Source organism: Oryctolagus cuniculus, chromosome 8 (genome assembly GCF_051225735.1).
Source record: "Oryctolagus cuniculus isolate XC-2025 breed Fujian yellow rabbit chromosome 8, ASM5122573v1, whole genome shotgun sequence".
In the NCBI taxonomy this organism is placed as follows: Eukaryota; Metazoa; Chordata; class Mammalia; order Lagomorpha; family Leporidae; genus Oryctolagus; species Oryctolagus cuniculus.
Window position 1 is genome coordinate 35,588,866 of NC_142874.1, and position 12,416 is coordinate 35,601,281.

The 12,416-nt window shown below is 36.8% G+C and overlaps 1 pseudogene; it reads left to right on the forward strand.

Moving 5' to 3' along the window:
- LOC100346900 (N-alpha-acetyltransferase 15, NatA auxiliary subunit-like) overlaps positions 1 to 10,723 on the forward strand; it is a 56,714-nt pseudogene extending 45,991 nt beyond the window's left edge.
- Positions 10,724 to 12,416: the final 1,693 nt, after the last annotated feature.

Genomic DNA, 12,416 nt, shown 5'->3' on the forward strand with positions numbered 1-12,416 from the left:
GCCATAGTGGCCATTTGGGGGGTAAACCAACGGAAAAGGAAGACCTTTCTCTTAGTCTCTCTCTCTCTGTCTCTCACTGTCTAACTCTGCCTGTCAAAAAAAAAGAAGTAATTTGAATTCTTTTACATTTTTTGATATATTCTTTTTTTTTCTAGCTCCTGTTTAGATTGTATTTACCACATGCTATCATATTCAATTCTTTATGACTTTTGACATTTAAAACTTTTATTTTCTTCTCTTCTGGTTTTCACATGTCTTCTCTAGTGTTTACATAGGTAATAACTCTCTTAAACAAATGGATACCTATGTCTAGATGTACAAAGTTTGAAAATGCAGCTCTAGTTTTGTTGAAAAGACTTCAATTTTACGTTTTAGCATATATATTTTATTTTATTTTATTAGATTTACTCTTTTACTTGAATATAAGAGTTACATAAAGAGAGAAGGAGAGGCAGAGAGAGAGAGAGAGAGAGGTCTTCCCTCCGCTGGTTCAATCCCCAACTGACCACAACAACCAGAGCTGAGCTGATTCAAAGCCAGGAGCCAGGAGCTTCTTCCAGGTTTCCCATATGGTTGCAGGGGCCCAAGGACTTGGGCCATCTTCAGCTGCTTTCCCAAGCCATAACAGAGAGCAGCTGGGACTCGAACCAATGTCCATATGGGATGTCAGCAGTGCAGGGGGCAGCTTTACTGGATATGCCGGCCCCTAGCATATCCATTTAAATTACTTTCTTTTTAAATCATCATGCAAACTAACTCTTCATTTGGTATTCTTTTAGCTTCTATTTCTTTATTACTCTAAATTTTCTTAATAAAAGCAATAGCATTACTTTTACTTGATTGCTTTTTAACTTGTAGCCTTTAACTTGGAATTTTCATTATGGGGCCTATGAATTCTTTTTTTTTCAACTTTTATTTAATATATATAAATTTCCAAAGTACAATTTTTGAATTATAGCAGCCTTTCCCCCATAACCTCCCTCCCACTCACAAGCATACCATCTTCCACTCCCTTTCCCATCCCATCTTCATCAAGATTCATCTTCAATTATCTTTATATACAGAAGATCAATTTAGTATATACTAAGTAAAAATTTCAACAGTTTGCACCCACACAGACACACGAAGTATAGAGCACTGTTGGAGTTCTTTTTGTTTTGAGAGATTTCTTTCTCTCTCTTTGCAGTGACAACAAATCAGAATTCCATCTTATAATTATTCTGTTATTCTCCTCTTGAGAATATAGCTTCTGGTTCTAGTCTGAGTTTCCAAAGGTTATTCTACATCTTTCATATCTCTGAATCATCATGTAGACATCATTTGAACTTCAGCTATTTTGATAAAATGCATCAATGGGAAGTATTTGTTTGCTTTAGTGAAGCACTTTCAGTAACATAAATATATTTCTTTTTTTTTCTAATTGCAGAAATTCTTATTCACTCTTTGATCAAATAGTCACCCATACTGTTATATTAAGGTCATAGTTTGAGGAACAATTAAGTTTTCTTTTGAAACAAATTTTGTTGAGACACTAAACTATCATTAGGATTTCCACAAGTTGATGAGGCTAGGATAGGACTCACTTTCAGAACAATGAGTCAAGTTTTCTGTGTCTTCTCCAAACGAAATTTGCTATTGCCTTCTGCTGACCTTTCTTTAGTATTATTTAGTTGAAATGATTTTCTGAATTTTCATTCTTGTAGATAGAACTATGTATATTTTTCAAACTCTGTTTTAGTAGCATCCTTAGGGGCTGTCATGTTGAAGAGCCCATGTTCTAGATCTTTCCTTTTTAGTTCCATCTAATTATATACGCAAGGAATATTATTCTTTATTAATAGCCCTCAGTTTCTTTGAGATACAACTATGAGTGTATCTTATTTACCTTTACCAGTATATCCTGCCTTTCCCTTTGTTCAACTTCCTGAACAGACTATCATACTTTAGCATATTCTCATATGCATTTCCATATGACTTTTGAAAAGATACTGTTGTTTTACATAATTTGTTCTTTCCCAGTTTTCATATTTTTGCTAATGTTTTCATAGATAATAACATGTTGAAGTATTTGATTCTTAGCCTCATATGTAGACATTTTGAAGATGCAGTTTCCACATTTACTGTAATATCAATTTTATATTTAGCATGTTATTTTGAATATCATTTCAAACTGATATATCTTCAAATCTCCACAGCAACTGACCTCTCTTTCACTTCTTTGAATTGAGACATAACTTTTTTTATGAAATTATCCCATTTTGCTTGTATCCATTTATCACTGGAGTGATAAGTGGGAGAGTGACAGACACAGGGACAGACAGAGAGAGAAAGAGATCTTCCATCCATTGATTCAATCCCAAGTGACCACAATGGCCAGAGCTGGGCCAAGCCAAAGCCAGAGCCTGGAGCTGCATCTAGATCTCCCATATGGGAGACAGGGGAACAAGCACTTGGGCTGTTTTCCACTGCTTTTCCAGGTACATTAGCTGTGATCTGGAATAGAAGTAGAACAGCCTGGACTTAAACTAGAGCTCTGATATGAGATGAGGGTGTCAGAAGTGGCAGCTTAACCCACTGTGCCACAATGCCAAGCCTCAACTGTAACTTTTAAATCAGAATTTTAATTCTTAAAGAAAGATTAATTAATTTTAAAAGCAGTGTTATAAAGGGAGAGAGACAGAAGGAGAGGCAAAGAGAAAGGGAGATTCACTACTCAAATTGCTGCAGCAGCCAGGGCTGAACCAGGCTGAAGCCAGGAGCCTGGAGCTTCACCCAGTTCTCCCATGTGGGCCATCCTCCATCTCATTCCCAGGCACATTAGCCAGGAGCTGGATCAGAGGTGGAACAGCAAGGACTTGAACCAATGCCCATATGGGATGCCAGTGCTGCAGGTGGTGGCTTAACCCTTATTGCCATAGCACTGGCTCCAGAAATTTTGCTTTTAATTTGTTTTCTGTTGAGCTATTTCTACCTCATTTTGTTAGCAAAGATTATTGATTAGAAACCTATCTAGTAATATTGTGTTAGTCTATTCTCCACAATGTCGCCTATGCATGTCCACTTGTGCTTCAACAAACTCAGAATCCCAAGGTGACGTTTAATATTTTGCTTCTTTTATTCATGAGACAAAATCGTATATTTCAGCTATTCTTGTGGTCTCTATCAATAGGAATCAGTTTGTCATTACTTGTATAACATCAGTATCATTTTCTTTTCTTCCAGTTGCTGATGCTATTACTCATTCTTTAGACAAGTAATCATTCCTGCTATTATTTGAAGACCATGGTCTTTTAGGTACGAATCACCAAGTTTTCCTTTGGAATAATATTTCTGCTAACTACAAAATTATATTTAGCTTTTCCACAAAAATGACTTTAAGAGAGATCTCATAGCTATGTGCTGAGAAAGTTTCTATTGCGCTTCTTACCCTAGAGTTCAGTATTGGCTTCTGTGTGGCACTTCTTTTGTCTCCTTTAGTTCCGTTGACAATGCTTTCTAAAGTTTCATTATTCTCAATTGAAATGCTCCTCTTTTTTCAAATTACATTATATTAGACTCTTGAACAGGTTGAAGAATCTGATTCTTTGTCTTGAGATGTAGATCTTTGGAAGATGTAATTTCCACTTATGGTATAAGAAAATCAATCGTATGTTCAAGATTTTATTTTGAAAATCTTTTTCAAATTGTTTTATAAAAATTCACGGGAGCTAAACTCTTTATTTTTACAATCATTTTAATTCTTTTCATTCCTAAGATTTTCCTTTATCGGATTTAGCTATAAAAGGTTTTTCTGAAGCCATTACATTTTGTTTGCTGATTTTTTTTTTTTTTTTTTGACAGGCAGAGTGGACAGAAAGAGAGAGACACAGAGAGGAAAGTCTTCCTTTTACCATTGGTTCACTCCCACAATGGCCACTGCAGCCGGCGTGCTGCGGCCAGCACACCGTGCTGATCTGAAGCCAGGAGCCAGGTGCTTCTCCTGGTCTCCCATGCAGGTGCAGGGCCCAAGGACTTGGGCCATCCTCCACTGCACTCCCGGGCCACAGCAGAGAGCTGGACAGAAAGAGGAGCGACTGGGACTAGAACCCAGTGTGCTGGCGCTGCAGGCGGAGGATTAGCCTATTGAGCTGCGGCGCCGGCCTTGTTTACTGATTTTTGATTGCAGCTCATAACTCATAACTTTTACCTTCAACCCTCTTTAACTCATTTTCTTTTGAGTTGTTTCTGTCTTCTTTTTTTTCTCCAATGTGAATGAGCAGATATGTACTCACTGATGTACAAATTAGAATCCCAGTATGATTTGATATCTTTCTCTTCTACTCCAAAGGCAGACATAATATTCATTCTTTTATATTTGTGGATTCCATCAACAAAAGCATATTTCTCATTTTTTTTGCTCTTGTGGAACACTTTCAATACCAGTGTATTATATTATTTTTTTCTAGTTTTTTTTATTTTTTGGATTGCTATATACTTAAATGAGTATTTTATTTTACTTTCATTTTATTTTGAAAATTTATCTATTTTAAAGGTAGAGTTATAGAGAGGGAGGGAGAGTCAGAGAGAGATAACGAGAGAGGGGGAGAGAGAGAAAGAGGGAGAGAGAGAGAGAGATTTTCCATCTGCTGACTCACTCCCCAAATAACCACAATGGATGTGGCTAATGGATGTGCACTAAGCTAAAGCCTGGAGCCTTGAACTCCATCCAGATATCTGAGGTAGGAGGTTGGGGTCCAAAAACTTGGGACAGCCTCTGCTGTTCTCCAGGGCTCATTAACAGGGAGCTGGATTGAAAGTAGAACAGCCAGGACTTGAACTAGCACTCATATGGGATGTTGGTATCGTAGGTGCTCGCTTTACCTGTTGTACCATAATACCAGCCCCATAATTTTGGTCTATTTTAGAAATAGTTCACATAATAGTACAGTATGGTGAAACAAGTATAGATTTTGGTTTTTGTATGAGGAAAATTTGACCACATGTCCATTTTTTTTACTATCTGAATTAAGTTGCCAAACAAGGTTCCAATCTCAGTCATATTTTGTTTTTAAATTTTTCATGAATTGCTATAAAGCAATCAGTAGTCCTGTTGGGTTTGGTTTTGGGATAGTTTTCTTAATATTCAGTACTTTTATGCAATCTTATAGAAGGATTATCTAGCTAGCTCTATGTAGTACTACATGATATAATTGAACCCTCCCCATAATTTGTGGCAAATATCTCTAGGTATCATGCTTATTCAGCATGTAAAAGCATATGTTGTCAGAGCCTATGCCAAATGTGTATTTTCAAACATTTCATGTCTCTTTCCTTCTTTATATTGAAAATGTACTTGGATATTGATATGAAAACAATGAAAAAGCAGCCTATCCACTACTATCTTGAGAAAAATTTATCAACACCTTGCTGAAGAAGAAGGCATCTATCTTTTTTGATAATTTGCAGCAAATCAGGCCTAGTCTTTTTTATTCATACAAAAGTTATGTATGTTTGCCTCTTTCTTTGCTAATAATTTTATTTTCTGATTTTACTGTTTTTCCTTATAGCAAGTAAAGGCAGTATGAAGTCAGCTTTGTTTCTTCCTTTCATATTTGCAATGAGTAAGAACAATTTTGCTGCTGTTGCTATATTCTGACTAGAGACATCAAAGAGGAGGGCAGTGTTTCCATTGTCATCTGTAATATTTAGATTGGCAATATGTTTTAGGAGATTAGTTTCACATTCCTTTTCCTGGCATTGTATGGCTTTAATCAGAACCAGACTTTTATTCTGTTGTCATAGGCATTCAGCAGGCATCTTTTTTCTCTACCAGGAGAGTTACCACTTCTGGATGGCCATGAGCAGAGGCCTAATGCAGACTGACCCTCCTCTTGTGGTTTTCACCACCTCTAGAATCCGATAACAGCACTGTAAATTAGCCAACCAATCTCATCACAAAGTTCCATAGTTTCTTTGCTTCAACTCCCTACAATAATAACCAAGCAATTCTGCTAGCAGTGCCTTTTTGAATTTCATCCAAATTCTGTTTTCTGGATAACCCTTCCCTGACTTGTAGAGCAGGTTTTCTATGAGGCTTTCCTTGGATAAACTATGTAAATGAAGTTCAATACTTTATATTTATTTGAGATGGACACATACAAATGCACACATACAGAAAGTGACAGATGTATATATATATATATATATATATATATATATATATAGAGAGAGAGAGAGAGAGAGAGAGAGATAATGAGCTTCCATCTGCTGACTTACTCTCCAAATGCCTACACAGCATGGGCTGGGCAAGGCCAAAGGTAGGAAAAGGAATTAAATATAGTTTCTCACGTGGGTGGCAGGAACCCAACTATTTCATCCATCACTTGCTGCCTCACAAGGTCCAAATTACCAGGAAGGTTGAATCAGACATGGAACTGATACAGGATGTAGGTGTCATCCCAACTGACACCTTACCTGCTAGGCACATCACAGTTTAATATTTTTAAATTCAAATAGCATATTCTATTGTTTGACTTATAGACACAATAGAAAACTAATGAGAAAAATATATACCCTAGCCCTGTTCCCATAGCAGAAGGTGAATTTCAGAGGAAACGTCCTATAAATATATTCTTCCTCCTAATCGTCTATCTGGTGTTACTAAATATTAGTGTTACTTGTTGCCGAATAAGATGCCATAATGAAGTCATTACTGAGTTGTAATTAAATGACACTATAAACTAAGAAACAGTGTTAATATAGACTTAGAGCTTAATGGTTGAAAATTTTTTACTACATCAAATAAGGAAAGTTTTCTTCAATGTTTGAAAATTGCTTTGAACATGATTGATAAAGACCTGGTACATGTCATAAACACAGATGAATAGGGGATAATTTTTGATAACCAACTGAAAAGTGGTGAACTTTGGCTCTTGGTAACGCAGTTTAGTTTAATAACAGCTGATGCAGTTCTCAACTGAAGTGGCTTATGCAGTAGCCCTGAACCTTAACAAGACATCTATGAGTGAAGTCTAGGCCTCTCACCTTATGAACCTCCACACTTGAAAATCCTCTACTGAGGCTCAGCTTAATCTTGTTCTCTGGCAGGATGGTGTTTGCCAGATTTGTCACAGGGGAGGAGGTCTGGCATTTGGAATGGTGGAAGTGGTTTCAAAAGTTGTTAAAATCTACCAGGATCTCTGCCATGAGAGAAAGCTGTTTTCCATAGACAAAAGGTAATTCAGTATTGGCTCTCATCCAACTTCTTCTCAGACAAAAAAAATGCCAGTTGAGATGTTTCGGTTTAAAGGAAGATGTTAAACTAATTTTATCTTTTCTTTTTTTTTTTTTTTTTTTGTACTACTTCTTTGTCCAGCTCAGCAATATGATGTCCCTAATCCTACGTGTGTCTGCAATTCAGAGTGATGAAACGATGGTCTTATAAAAAAGACAACATTCACTGGGAAATACAAGAAGTCATTCTAATCTATTTGTTTTTCAATATCTCCTGACTCCTCGATATAAATATAAATACAGTAGTGTATGTCACCTTCAAAAATAAAAACCAGGGGTGAGCATTTGGCCTAATAACTCAGACACCTTTTAGGATGGCCACATCCTATATCAGAGTGCCTGGAGTACAGTCCCAGCTCTGCTTCTAATTCCACCTTCCTGTTAATTCAAACCCTGGCAGGTAGCAGGTGATGGGGCAAGTAGTTTGTTCCCAGTCACTCATGTAGGATACCTGGATTGAATTCTTTCCTCCTTGCTTTGGCCTGGACCTACCCTGTCAGTTGCAGGCATTTTGGGAAGGAAGCAGCAGACAGGAGCAGTATGTCTATTTATCTCTCTCTCATTCTATCTGCCTCTCAATTAAAAAATGAAATAAAAATAGATATTTGGTTGTTTCTGTCAATCTTTTCAGTTACCGCATAAACTACTGATGGAGACCCATTGAAGAGTATGGGGTAGGCAGTAGCAACCCTACGTGAGAAAGGCAAAAATTCAACGGGAAGAAAGGTATGCCAAGGTAAAGTGACAATACAGTATCCAAGGTCTTGTGGTGGTGATGGATTAGGGTATTCAAGCCTGAAACATCCAAGGAACGGCAGTGGCTATGTTGATTGTTAGAGAAGTAAACTGTCCTGGCCAAGTGGTGTTGGGGGCAGTGAGAGGCGTTGGCACAACACTGCCCACAAGTGAGCCTCCCACCCAAGAACATACTTTTCAAGAAGCTGTGGAGATGATAAGAACTGTGTAGAAATGGAATCAAGTTCTATAAATAGATTCCCTTAATCACAAATTTGCAAAGCCTGGGGAAACACTGCCTGTGATATACTGAACTGTTTGGGGAAAAAAATAGAAGCTTATGAATTGATTCATCGAGGTTTGAGAAATGACTTAAAGAGTCATGTGTCTTGACATGTTTGTGTCCTTCTTCAGAGTCCATACTAGAATTATGATGATATCATTAAGTCTTACAGAAATGCACTAAAATGGGATAAAGACAATTTTCATATCTTAAGGGGCAATTCCTTACTACAGACTCAAATGCGAGATCTTTAGGGTTACAGGAGAATAAGATCTCAATTATTTAAGCTTCAGTCTGCACAGAAGGATTGTGGATTGATATACTATTGTTCATCATTTATTAGAAGATTATGAAGTTATTATGAAATGACAGCAAAGATTTTAGAAGAATTTGGGAAAACATGATATATAGCTTCAACAAAATTGGATTATGACTAGTGATTTTTTTTGTATCATAATCAAGTTCTTCAGGAAGCAGGTCTCCATACAGAAGCCATGTAACATCTTTATCTCTTTGAAAAGTAGATTTTATGATTAACTTGATGTAGAAGTAAAACAAGGTAAAACAAGACACTGCTTACAATTTTATCATTAGAAGATGCTATTAATGTGTACAGAGGATTACTGGACAGAATCCCTGAAAACTGGGCCCACTACAAATGAATGGAAAAAGTAGCAAAGCCATCTTATATGTTAGGAAGACTAAACAAATGTTTAAATATCCCAGGAAACTGATAGGGAGAAGACCAGTATTTGGTGAGAAATTTAAAGAATTCTTGGATAAGTTCTAAAAGATGAATTTCAGCAAGGATTGCTTACTAGTCCTCAATATTCTGAGGTTATAATGCAAGGATAATGAAAAGGTGGAAATCTTACAGGAACTAGTAGGAGGTGATGAAACCTCTCTGCAAAGCTTCTAGTTTTTTAATCCTAATGGTAGAAAGGATGCAGCACTAATCACAATACTTTGCATGCAGTACTACTTGGTACAGCACTATAACAAAATTGGTCAACTGTCTATTGCTATGGAGTCCCTAAATACTGCTATTGAAATTTGACCTACATTGATGAACTCTTTCCTGTGAAAGTGAAAATAGTAAAAAAAAAAAAGTTGTAAGATGGATGGATGTGGCCCATGCCTTGGGCATACCAGACAGATTCATCAACTTCAAGTGTACAAAATACATGCTAAAAGCTGGTATGATTCCAGAAGCTGAGGAAATGTGCACAAACTTTAGAAGGTAAGGAACATCAGTTGTAGAGAATTTGAATAAAATGCAGTTCAAGTGGTTCCAGGTAAGCCATGTTCAGGCTTGCAAAGCCCTGGATATGTTTGGTGAAGCATTTAAGAAATGTCATAAAATGGGGAGACATTTTACAAATATCATGGACAACCAGTTTGACTTTCACACATACTATATGAGGAACTTTACCTTTACTTAGATCATATGTGGGTTTAGTAGTACTAGAGGATGTAATTAAACACCTCCATTTTACTTCAAGGCAGCAAGCAGGTATCATCCAAAGCTTCATGATAGGCACTTTACAGATGAGAGTAAGAAACATGAAGCTGAGATGGCAAGCATGTCTTAAAAAAGCTAAAGAAGCTACAGAAGGAGCAAAGAAGAGCTCAAAAGAAAACTCAAATAGATGGAAAGGGAAAAAATTCAGAAAAATAAAATCAGTGGAGAAATCTGTAAAATAATGATGATGAAGAGGAGGAGGAAATTGGAGCTACAAAAGAATAACTCATCCATGAGAATGTGGCCAAGTTGGAAACTCCATTGGAAGAAGCTATTAGCTTTTTAAGACTCTTGAAGAACTCTGTGAAGAACAATATAGAAACTCATCCTTTTGCCTATGAGATTTACTTTAGGGAAGAAAGTTTGTTTGGATGTTACAATCACTACAGAGGTCATTTGTTAGTGATTCTAGTCTTCCTGGCTTCATGGGTGCACTATTCAACTCTTCAGCACTGCAATGTGTAAAGACTTGTCTAATAGAGTTAGAACAGTATTAAAACAAGAAATGAAGTATATCTTTGGAGCAAGAAATCCAAATAAATTTAATGAACCTTTCTGAAAAGGAATTTTGATTCATTGCTATTCATATTATCAGCTGCCAATGGTATATTATTCAGGTTCTTCTAGTCATAAGCAAACTATAAAGTTGACAAGAATACTTAATGAATCTGTCACTAATAGAAAAGTCCAGATATGTATGGCGGTATCAGAAGCCTTGTGTGATGGTAGCCTAGGAGACGAGAGGAGCTACTGAAGATTTTAAAGCAAATTCTCACAAATATTTCCCTTATGCCTTGGCTTTCATGCCTCCTGGATATTGAGAGGATATGAAGGTTACAGTTAATAGAGACAATATGGCAAAAATTGAAAACCTGGCCAGTGAAATTTTAATATCATTAATAAACATATGAGATAACTTTGGACCATACCTTCTATATATTTCTGTCATGTACCTACCTATTGCTTTGTTTTAACTTACACAGAATGTGAGGATCAATGTTCTGGCCTTCAATTAGTGCTTCACATTTTTATACTGCTGAAAAAGTATTTTTCTTTTTAAATTTTTATTAATACAAAGAGAACAGATTTCATATATTTCATTGATACAGTTCTTTTTTTAAGAATTATTTTATTTATTTGGAAGACAGAGTTACAGAGAGAGGTAGAGCCAGAGAGAGAGAGGTCTTCCATTCTGCTGGTTCACTCCCCAAATGACTGCAACGACCAGAGCTGAGCTGATCAGAAGTCAGGAGCCAGGAGCTTCTTCTGGGTCTCCCACGAGAGTGCAGGGGCCCAAGGAATTGGACCATCATCTACTGCTTTCCCAGGCCATAGCAGAGAGCTGGGTTGGAAGAGGAGCAGCCGGGACAAGAACCGGCACCCGTGGGGGATACCAGCACTGTAGGCGGTCCCTCATAGATACAGTTCTAAGAAGATAATCATGCTTACCTTCCTTCCTCCTCAAACTCAGCTTTTTATTTCCTTTGTATGTATATAGAGAGTTTTAAGAGCAGAATGATACTTCCTATCATGCATTCAACTACTGCCCCCTCCCTCTTCTTTTCTCTTAATATTTAAAATAACATACTTTCAATTTTCTTTATAATTATAGGCTTAACTCTCCAGTAAATAAAGAGTTCAACAAATAGTAAGTAGAAAAACCACTGTTTCTCCAAGAGTATAGACATCCTAACTTCTTTGCTATTTTCTGTCTTTTTTGGTCAGAGTAACTCTAATGGTAATGTGGTGATATCTCATTGTGATTTTGATTTGCACTCCCCTAATGGCTAGTGATACTGAGCATATTTCATATATTTTTTGGCTATTTGTGTTGCCTAGAGAACTGTCAGTTAAGATCCTTTGTCCGTCTCTTTTTTTTAAATATTTTATTTTATATATTTGAAAGGCAGAGTGACACATAGTGAGGGTAAGACAAAGACAAAGAGATTTTCTATTCATTGATTCACTCCTAAAATGGTCACTGGGCCAGGGCTGGGTCAGGCTGGAGCAGGAACTGCCACAAGTACAACAGAGGTCCAAGCACTTGGACCATCCTCTACTGCTTTTCCAGGCACGTTAACAGGGAGCAGGATTGGAAACGGAGCAGCCGGGCCTCAAACTGGTACTTTGATATGATGTTCCAACATCACAGCTGACTTACTTGCTTTGCTACAACATTGTCCTTGCCCTTTCGTTTTCTATATTGGTTGTCTTGTTGATTTTTTTCCATTCTTGATATATTCTGTCTACTAATGCTTTGTCAGATGGGTTATTCTATTGTAATTCTTAACTCCATTGTTTTCTTTGCTGTGCAGAAACTTCTTCAGCATTTGTATAGTCATTCATCTGGTTTGCTTTTGTTGCCTGTGCTTTTGTGGTCTTATCCAAAAGATCATGGCCCATCCCTATGTCTAAAAAATTCTGGTTATTTGATTTCACATGGACTTATCTTCTGATAATTAAAAAATTGTATTTGAATTGTTTTGAGATTTGCTGGTCTTTTGAAGTAATGAAAAATAAATAGAAGTAAACGAGTAAATTTGGAGATTTTTTTTTTAGCTGAAGATGTTTATTTCTGCCCTTGAAATCAAAAGCCAATTTAAA